The 7,847-nt window shown below is 37.8% G+C and overlaps 1 protein-coding gene across 5 annotated transcripts in view; it reads left to right on the top strand.

The window, feature by feature from the left end:
• The first annotated feature begins 430 nt into the window (after window positions 1-430).
• OSBPL8 (oxysterol binding protein like 8) overlaps window positions 431-7,847 on the top strand; it is a 224,415-nt gene continuing 216,998 nt past the window's right edge. For 4 of the 5 annotated variants that reach the window (XM_052001514.1, XM_052001511.1, XM_052001510.1 and 1 more), the window contains exons 1-2: window positions 431-792; window positions 6,424-6,474. The gene's annotated coding sequence lies outside the window, so the exon portion shown is untranslated. The remainder of the gene's footprint in view (window positions 793-6,423; window positions 6,475-7,847) is intronic. The other variant, XM_052001513.1, reaches the window with a different exon arrangement.

Raw genomic sequence — 7,847 nt, 5'->3', positions numbered from 1 at the left:
TAACTATAAAAATGTTTTTCCAGTTTATTGCTTCCTTTCTAATCAACAAGCAATATTTTTTTGGCTATTCACACTGGCAGTAGCTTAATCCCTACTTAAAACTTTTTGGAACGGATTGGGAATGGTCTCCCCTTTAAAGGCCAGGTCAGTGCCAACGTAGGAGAATTAGGCAGAAGGGATGCAGGGGAAAATGTAGATATTATTCAATCTAGCGCTTCCTTGCCCTCAAGATTTCGCCAATAAGGCGCACAGGGGAGAAGGGTGAGGATGGGGCGTAGGCTACTGTAGCTCCAGCGGACGTGCTCGTGCTCTCCAGCACCTGGCTCCACCCCCGTGGTGGGAGGTGGCTTCGGCAAGCCACCTCCGTGCGTCGTCACATGACGGGAAGAGGGCGAGGCGTAGCTAGCGAGTGACAGGGAGGGGGCGGTGGTAGCGCTCTAGAATGTGAAGCGGCGTCAGACGGTGGCGGTTGGGGTCCGGAGGGAAGGTGGCGCGGCCGATGACAGCATTGTCCCGCGACACCGTCCTAGGAGTTGTTGGCAGCGGCTTAACCCCAGCTAAGGTAGCCCCGGCATTTGTCGCTTCAGCAACGTGAGCAAGTAGCCGCTTAAGGGAGTGAGCTCGAGCTTGAGCCGGAGCGCAGAGCGGGCCAAGGCGCGGCCGGGCGCCCCCGCCACTACCTACTCCCCGCGCCGTGCCCCGGCTCCTTGAGCCACTGCCTCGGTCCCAGGCTGCGAAGGGAAGTTGGGGGGCCCTGACTCCCGCAGCCTCCTCCCCAGGAGCCCCGTTCTGGTGAGTGCCGAGAGGGGGTCGAAGGTGGGGGGCGGATGAGAGCGAATAGACACCCAGGGCGTGGAGGTCTGAAGAGGAACGAGAAAGAGAGAAAGCTTAAGTTGGGGCCGGCTACTCTGTTTTCTTCCTCCATCCGAGCTTCCCCCTTCCCTGGCTGTGTCGCGGGCCCCTTCCCCGCCCCGGAGAGATGTCACCCCATGCGGTTTGGCCAGACTCTTGTTTTCATTAAGGCTCAAATTGCTAGTCCAACCTGGCTGGGGAACCCCGGAAGCGGGAAGGGCGATCTCCGTAACCTGGGGTGGGGTACACCTAGGGTGGAAAAGCGGGCGGATCCCACTCTGCGTTGGGGAGGCAATTCTTGGGCTCGTTGTGTCCCTCGGCAGCCCCCACCTCATTTCCTCTCTACATCCTCAGACGAAGCCCCAGCATTGGCAGGGAGGACACTTTTGTTTCGTTTTTTCCATTCCCGACAGCTTCTCCAGACGCTGACTTTGAATGAGATGTGCGAATCATATCCTGTCCTCTTTGTCGACCTCTTTGTAGTCAAATTTGAATTAATGGGACCTGAAAGCGAATTTAGAGGCCGTTTAAGGCTATCCTCGCTTAACAGATGAGGAAACTGAGGCTCAGAAAGGTCACAGTTAGAGCTGGAAAGAACCTTGGAGGCTCTTTTTTTTTTTTCCTTTTTAAAGATAAACAAGTTGAGGTTTTGAAAGGTTCAAAGTGACTTGCCCCAGGGCCATATAGATTGAACCTGGGACAGTATCCCTAAATTACCTTCTTTTGGGAGAGAGAGGAAAGGTGGAAACACATTTAATGCCAGACTGAAAGGATTGTTCCAAGAGAAGTAGACTTTACCTATTAAAATTGAAATTTTTATTGAATTCTAGATTATCTTTCTTCCCAGATTTGAATCAGGTTCTCACAAGATTATAGATTTAGAGCTGGAAGGAATTTTAAGAGATTGTATAATCTAAACTCACTTTAGAAACGAAAACTGAGATCTATAGCAGTTTAGTGAATTGTCCAAGGTCCCAAAATTCTTCCAAAATGCACCTTAAGGCTTCCAAATTCAGAACTTCTGACATGATCTCGACAATTTACATATTATACCTGTTTTGTTTTTTTCTTAATCTTTTTTAAAGGTTTCTTTTTTCCTTTTTTTTTTTAAAAATAGCTTTTTATTTACATTATTTCATAGGTAATTTTACACCATTGACAATTGCCAAACCTTTTGTTCCAATTTTTCTCCTTCTTCCCTCATCCCCTCCCTCAGATGGCAGGTTGACCAATATATGTTAAATATGTTAAAGTATAAATTAAATACAATATAAGTATACATGTCCTAAAAGTTATTTTGCTGTACAAAAAGAATCAGACTTTGAAATAGTGTACTATTAACCTGTGAAGGAAATCAAAAATGCAGGCGGACAAAAACACAGGGATTGGGAATTCTATGTAGTGGTTCATAGTCATCTCCCAGAGTTCTTTTGCTGGGTGTAGCTGGTTCAGTTCATTACTGCTCTATTGGAACTGATTTGATTCATCTCATTGCTGAAGATGGCCACTTCCATCAGAATTGATCATCATATAGTATTGTTGAAGTATATAATGATCTTCTGGTACTGCTCATTTCACTCAGCATCAGTCTCTCGAGGCCTTTCTGAAATCATCCCACTGGTCGTTTCTTACCGAACAATAATATCCCATAACATTCATATACCACAATTTATTCATACATTCTCCAGTTGATGGGCTTCCACTCAGTTTCCAGTTTCTGGCTACTACAAAGAGACCTGCCACAAACATTCTTGCACTTACAGGTTCCTTTCCCTTCTTTAAGATTTCTTTGGGAAATGACCAGCAGGATGAATACAGAGAAGATTGGTGAGACTTAAATGAACTGATGCTGAGTGAAATAAGCAAAACCAGGAGATCATTATATACCTCAACAACGATATTGTATGAGGATGTATTCTGATGGAAGTGGATTTCTTCAACAAAGAGATCTAACTCAGTTTCAATTTATAAAGGATGGACAAAAGCAGCTACACCCAAAGAAAGAACACTGGGAAATGAATGTAAACTGCTTGCATTTTTTGTTTTTCTTCTTGGGTTATTTATACCTTCGGAATACAATTCTCCCTGTGCAACAACAGAACTCTTTGGTTCTGCACACATATATTGTATCTAGGATATACTGTAACCTGTTTAACATGTATAGGACCGCCTGCCATCTGGGGGAGGAGGTGAAGGGGGGAGGGGAAAAATCGGAACAGAAGTGAGTGCAAGGGATAATGTAAAAAATTACCCTGGCATGGGTTCTGTCAATAAAGTTATTAAAAAAAAAAAAGATTTCTTTGGGATATAAGCCCAGTAGAAACTGCTGGATCAAAGGGTATGCACAGTTTGATAACTTTTTGAGCTTAGTTCCAAATTGCTCTCCAGAATGGCTGGATGTATTCACAGTTCCACCAAGAATGTATTAGTGTCCCTGTTTTCCCACATCCCCTCCAACATTGCGCATTATCTTTCTTTGTCATTCTAGCCAATCTGGCAGGTGTGTAATGGTATCTCAGAGTTGTCTTAATTTGCATTTCTCTGATTAATAATGACTTGGAGCATCATTTCATATGGCTAGAAATAGTTTCAATTTCTTCATCTGAGAATTGTGTGTTCATATCCTTTGAAAAGGTTTCTTTTTTAGAAGCAGAATCAAATAACTTTTTACGTAGAAGGAAATATTAATTAGACTTTTTGAAGTATTTACTTGTTAGTGGGCTTATCTTGTTTAATCATGCTGAAGAGAGAATAGTGTCCATTTCCTTCCCTCCCCTTCCATAAGTTAGATATCTACTTCACAGTGAAATTTTCATTAAGAGCATCAAGTCTGTTAAAATCAGTTTAGGCTAAGTAAATTATAACATTACTTTAAAATTCTTCTGTTTAGAAAACAACGTGCAATTTACAAATGTTCCTAGATCAAATAGTCAGCACCTCATTATTGAGCATCTGCTGCATGCTAAATCTGTAATGAAGAAATTTAGTTATCAAAGATTAGATTGTTGAGTGTAGATTTCATTGTCAGTTTTATTTAAAGTGATCTGCACCCAAGTAGTATAATTACAGTTAGCTATCACCTGTTAATAATGTAACATTTGTTACTTCTCTAAATACTCAACACTTCTATTTAAGGGTGTGTGAATGGAAATAATTTTTTTTTTCCTACTTGGCATCTGTGCATCTTTTGACATTGTTGTTACTCTTTTCCCTTAGCTTCTGAGACTTACTTGTCCTTTCTGGTTGACTTTGCTGGATTATCCTTCCAAATGTCTTGAGCCCTGACTCTGTTTTGTATCCTTTTTTTTTTTTTCTACATTCTATGTTATTTCATTAGCTACAGTAGCTTTAATTGTTTTCTCTATGCAAGTGACTTCAAATTCCATAAACTCTAGGCCTAATTATCTTCCTGCTAAACATTTCTAACTTAATTCAAAGAAATTCTCCTTCTTTTACCCACCTAAACCCATCCTTTATCTTCACTTCCTTATTTTTGTTGAAATCATTCTTCTCATCAATGGATCCTTCCCCTCCCTCAATTCTCATTTACAGTTAATTGTATATCCTAGTTGAAACCCATGTTACCTGAATAAATAGTCTAGTAAAGGACTATTGGAAGAGCCTCATTAGGCTGCCTGCTTCTAATCTTTCCTCTTGTGAATTTCTTGCACAGTTTCCAACCTCTGATATTCCTCAGATACTGATCTGTCCATGTTATTCACCTGTTCCAAAATCATCAGTGACCTCTAATTGCCTCTGGGATAGAGTACAAAAAAATCATTAACCTGATATTTAAAATCCTCTGGTTTCTGCCGACCTTTACAGACTGGATTTTATTTCATACTGGATTACTACCTAGTTATCTTCCTGACTTTGCAGAAGTGGTTCCTGAGGTTCGCCATCCACAAGTCATTACCACTCTCTTCCAAGCATACTTCAACATCTCCTAAAAGCCTTCTTTTTTCCTCCTTAGTCCAGTCTGACTTTTGAAATTATTTTATGTAACTTTGCATATACTTTGTTTTTTACTTAATTGTATACAAGTTATATCCTTCCAACAGTCTTTTAAGACAGGAACTATCTGTTTTATTTTTTTATCCTCAGATCCATCACTATGACTTTCACACTACGTAAATGCTTAATATGTTTATTGAATTTAATAGAGTTCTGAGAATTTTAGTTTTTTGATTCACATTTTGCAGTCATTCAAGAGCTTTAAGGTCTTCAGTTTAGGATTTTAGGTCATCAATTATTTAAATCAGTTTAACAAAATTAGGTGTATAGGTATTTAGTACTTTATGATTCTGTAATGTGTTAGAGTGGAAAATGTATTAGATATGAAGCCAGAAAGACCTGGGTCTGAATTCTTTCTTTAAGACGTATTAGATGGGGCAGCTGGGTGGCTCAATAGATAAGAGTACCGCCCCTGAAATCAGGAGGACCTGAGTTCAAATTTGGTCCAGTGATCCTGGGCAAATCACTTAACCTCAATTGCCTCAAAGGGGAAAAAAGACTTATTAGATGCATTAGCATGGTCCAATAAATAACTTTACCTTTCTGGAGCTTGTTTCTTCATCTGTAAAAAAGGGAATATGATAATACCTGATGCACCTTCCTCAGCAGTTATGATGAAGATCAAATGAGATAATTAAATATAAAATTTAAGGTGTTACATAAATGTCAGTTGCTGTTATATTTTTGTTGATGATAGTAGCTCATTAAGAACTTGAATGTGTTTACTTTTATTGCTTTTTATTGCTACATTTAAAAATATCTCAGTAATACCTCAGTAATCCCTTCCCCAATAGGACTAAATAGTTAAGCAAATTCAGTATGTCTTGGAAATTAATTTAATTTCTCTTAGCCTCAGTATTTTTCATCTGTAAAATGGGAATGATAAATGTACCTATTTTCACAGAGTTGTTTTGAGCAATCCAATGAGAAAATATATGAAAGCATTTTGCAGATTTTAAAGTGGTATATGAATACTAGCTGTTCTTTTTGTATGGTCTTTATTATAATCACTATGTAAATCTTCCCATGTTTTTCAGAATTCTTCATATTTGTCTTCCCACTATCATGCAACAAGAGATTATTTTCTTTTTTATGTGTTTTATTATTATTATTAAAGCTTTTTTTTTTCAAAACATATGCATGGATAATTTTGATCCTTGCATAGCCTTGTGTTCCAAATTTTCCCCTCCTTCCCCTATCCCCTCCCCTAGATGGCTAGTAAACCAATATATGTTATACATGTTAAAATATATGTTAAATCCAGTATATGTAAACATATTTGTACAATTTTTGCTGCACAAGAAAGATCAGATCAAAAAAGGAAAGAAAATGAGTAAGAAGACAAAATGCAAAAGAAAGACAAAAAGAGTGAGACTTACGTTATGATCCACACTTATTCTCACAGCCCTCTCTCTAGGTGTAGATGGTTCTCTTTATCATGAGACATTGAAACACATATTACTTTCATGTATCACAGTTATTTAAATATTGCCCAGGATCATTTCCATTCATTTTATTGATCCTCTCTTTTTCTTTTTTGTTAATGTATATTCATAGGGATATGATTTTGCTCCTGAGGACGGCTTTAGCATCATCCCAGAAATTTTGGTATGTTAATTGTTATTAATATGATACATTGATCATGTAATGCTGTGTATCTGTGTTATGTGAGAGAAGGGGCTAGATCTACAGTCATCTGAGTATGATTCATCATTATTATATTATGAGTTATACTTGATATATTTATTTTTTCTGCTTTTTCATATTTGTTTGTAGTATCTCTGTGTCCTGAACCATGCCGTTTTTATAAAATTTCCATGTGATATTGAGAAAAAAAAATTTTGTGTGTGTGTGTGGTTTTTTTTTTTTTTTTTTAGCAATTTTAATATAAAAGTGCCATGAGTCTTTAGCTCTGGTTTTTCCAACCATTTTCTCTTTTGCTTATTTTTCTGATAGACTTATCCCAAAGTGAGGGAAAGAAGGAGACCGAGATCTCCTGCCAGTATTAATTTAATTTAAAGTCTTTTTGTAGTTCAGTTGATTTCTCCTTTATGAATTTAGATCCTAATGCACCTGAAGTCTTTAAAGTTTAGTATTAATTTGTTATTTGTATATTTCTTGTTTATTTCTTTTTGGCTGGCTTGATAGCATGATTATAACTCCTGTTTTTTTTTTTTTTTTTTTTTTAAATTTACCTGATGCATGGTAAATTTTTTTCCACCTCTTTAATTTTTGTGAAAACGGCTAATGATGAAGTGGATAGCATACTGGGCCCTAGAGTCAGGAAGACTTGAGTTTAAATTTAGCTTTAGATACCCAGCTAGTAGCTGGGTGACCCTGACAAGTCACTTACAGACTGTTTGCCTGTTTCTTCAACAGTAAAATGGGGATAGTCATAGCATCTACTATTTGTAGGGTTACTGTGAGGATCAAATGAGATGTTTGTAAAAACATTTAACATAATGCTTAACTCATAGTAGATGCTATATAAGAGCTTATATAACCCTTCCTCCCTTCTTTTTTAAAAATGTATTTTTTTGATTGTGGGGTTTTATTTTCTTCTCCAATGTATTGTTCTTTTTTATTTTATTGAATTGTTTAATACATATATAAAATCATGAGAGCTTTATATTTTCCTCTAATATTTTTTTCCCTCTTCTGTAAACATGGTCCTTTGTCTCTTTAGTTATTTTAGCTTTTTGACAACCATATTTAAACTCTTCATTTTATAAGTAACTAAATGGAAGTAGAGATAGCAGAAATGACTTGTCTTTTAATGGTAGATCGAGCACATTTTTACTAAATGCCTGCTTTATTTAGAGCACTGTTAGGTAATTGGAGGTAGAAGTAGATAGTGTACGTTGCTGTTCTGTAGGCCTGTGCATTGATAAGTTAGAGATAAGATGAGTTTGTGGTTCTCTTTCTTCCCCCAGACTATGAAGGAGAAGTACTGAATATGCTGGCAGATGTGTAACAATTGA

This window comes from Antechinus flavipes, chromosome 5, assembly GCF_016432865.1.
Source record: "Antechinus flavipes isolate AdamAnt ecotype Samford, QLD, Australia chromosome 5, AdamAnt_v2, whole genome shotgun sequence".
Taxonomy (NCBI): domain Eukaryota; kingdom Metazoa; phylum Chordata; class Mammalia; order Dasyuromorphia; family Dasyuridae; genus Antechinus; species Antechinus flavipes.
This window is presented reverse-complemented; position numbering and strand designations above follow the sequence as displayed.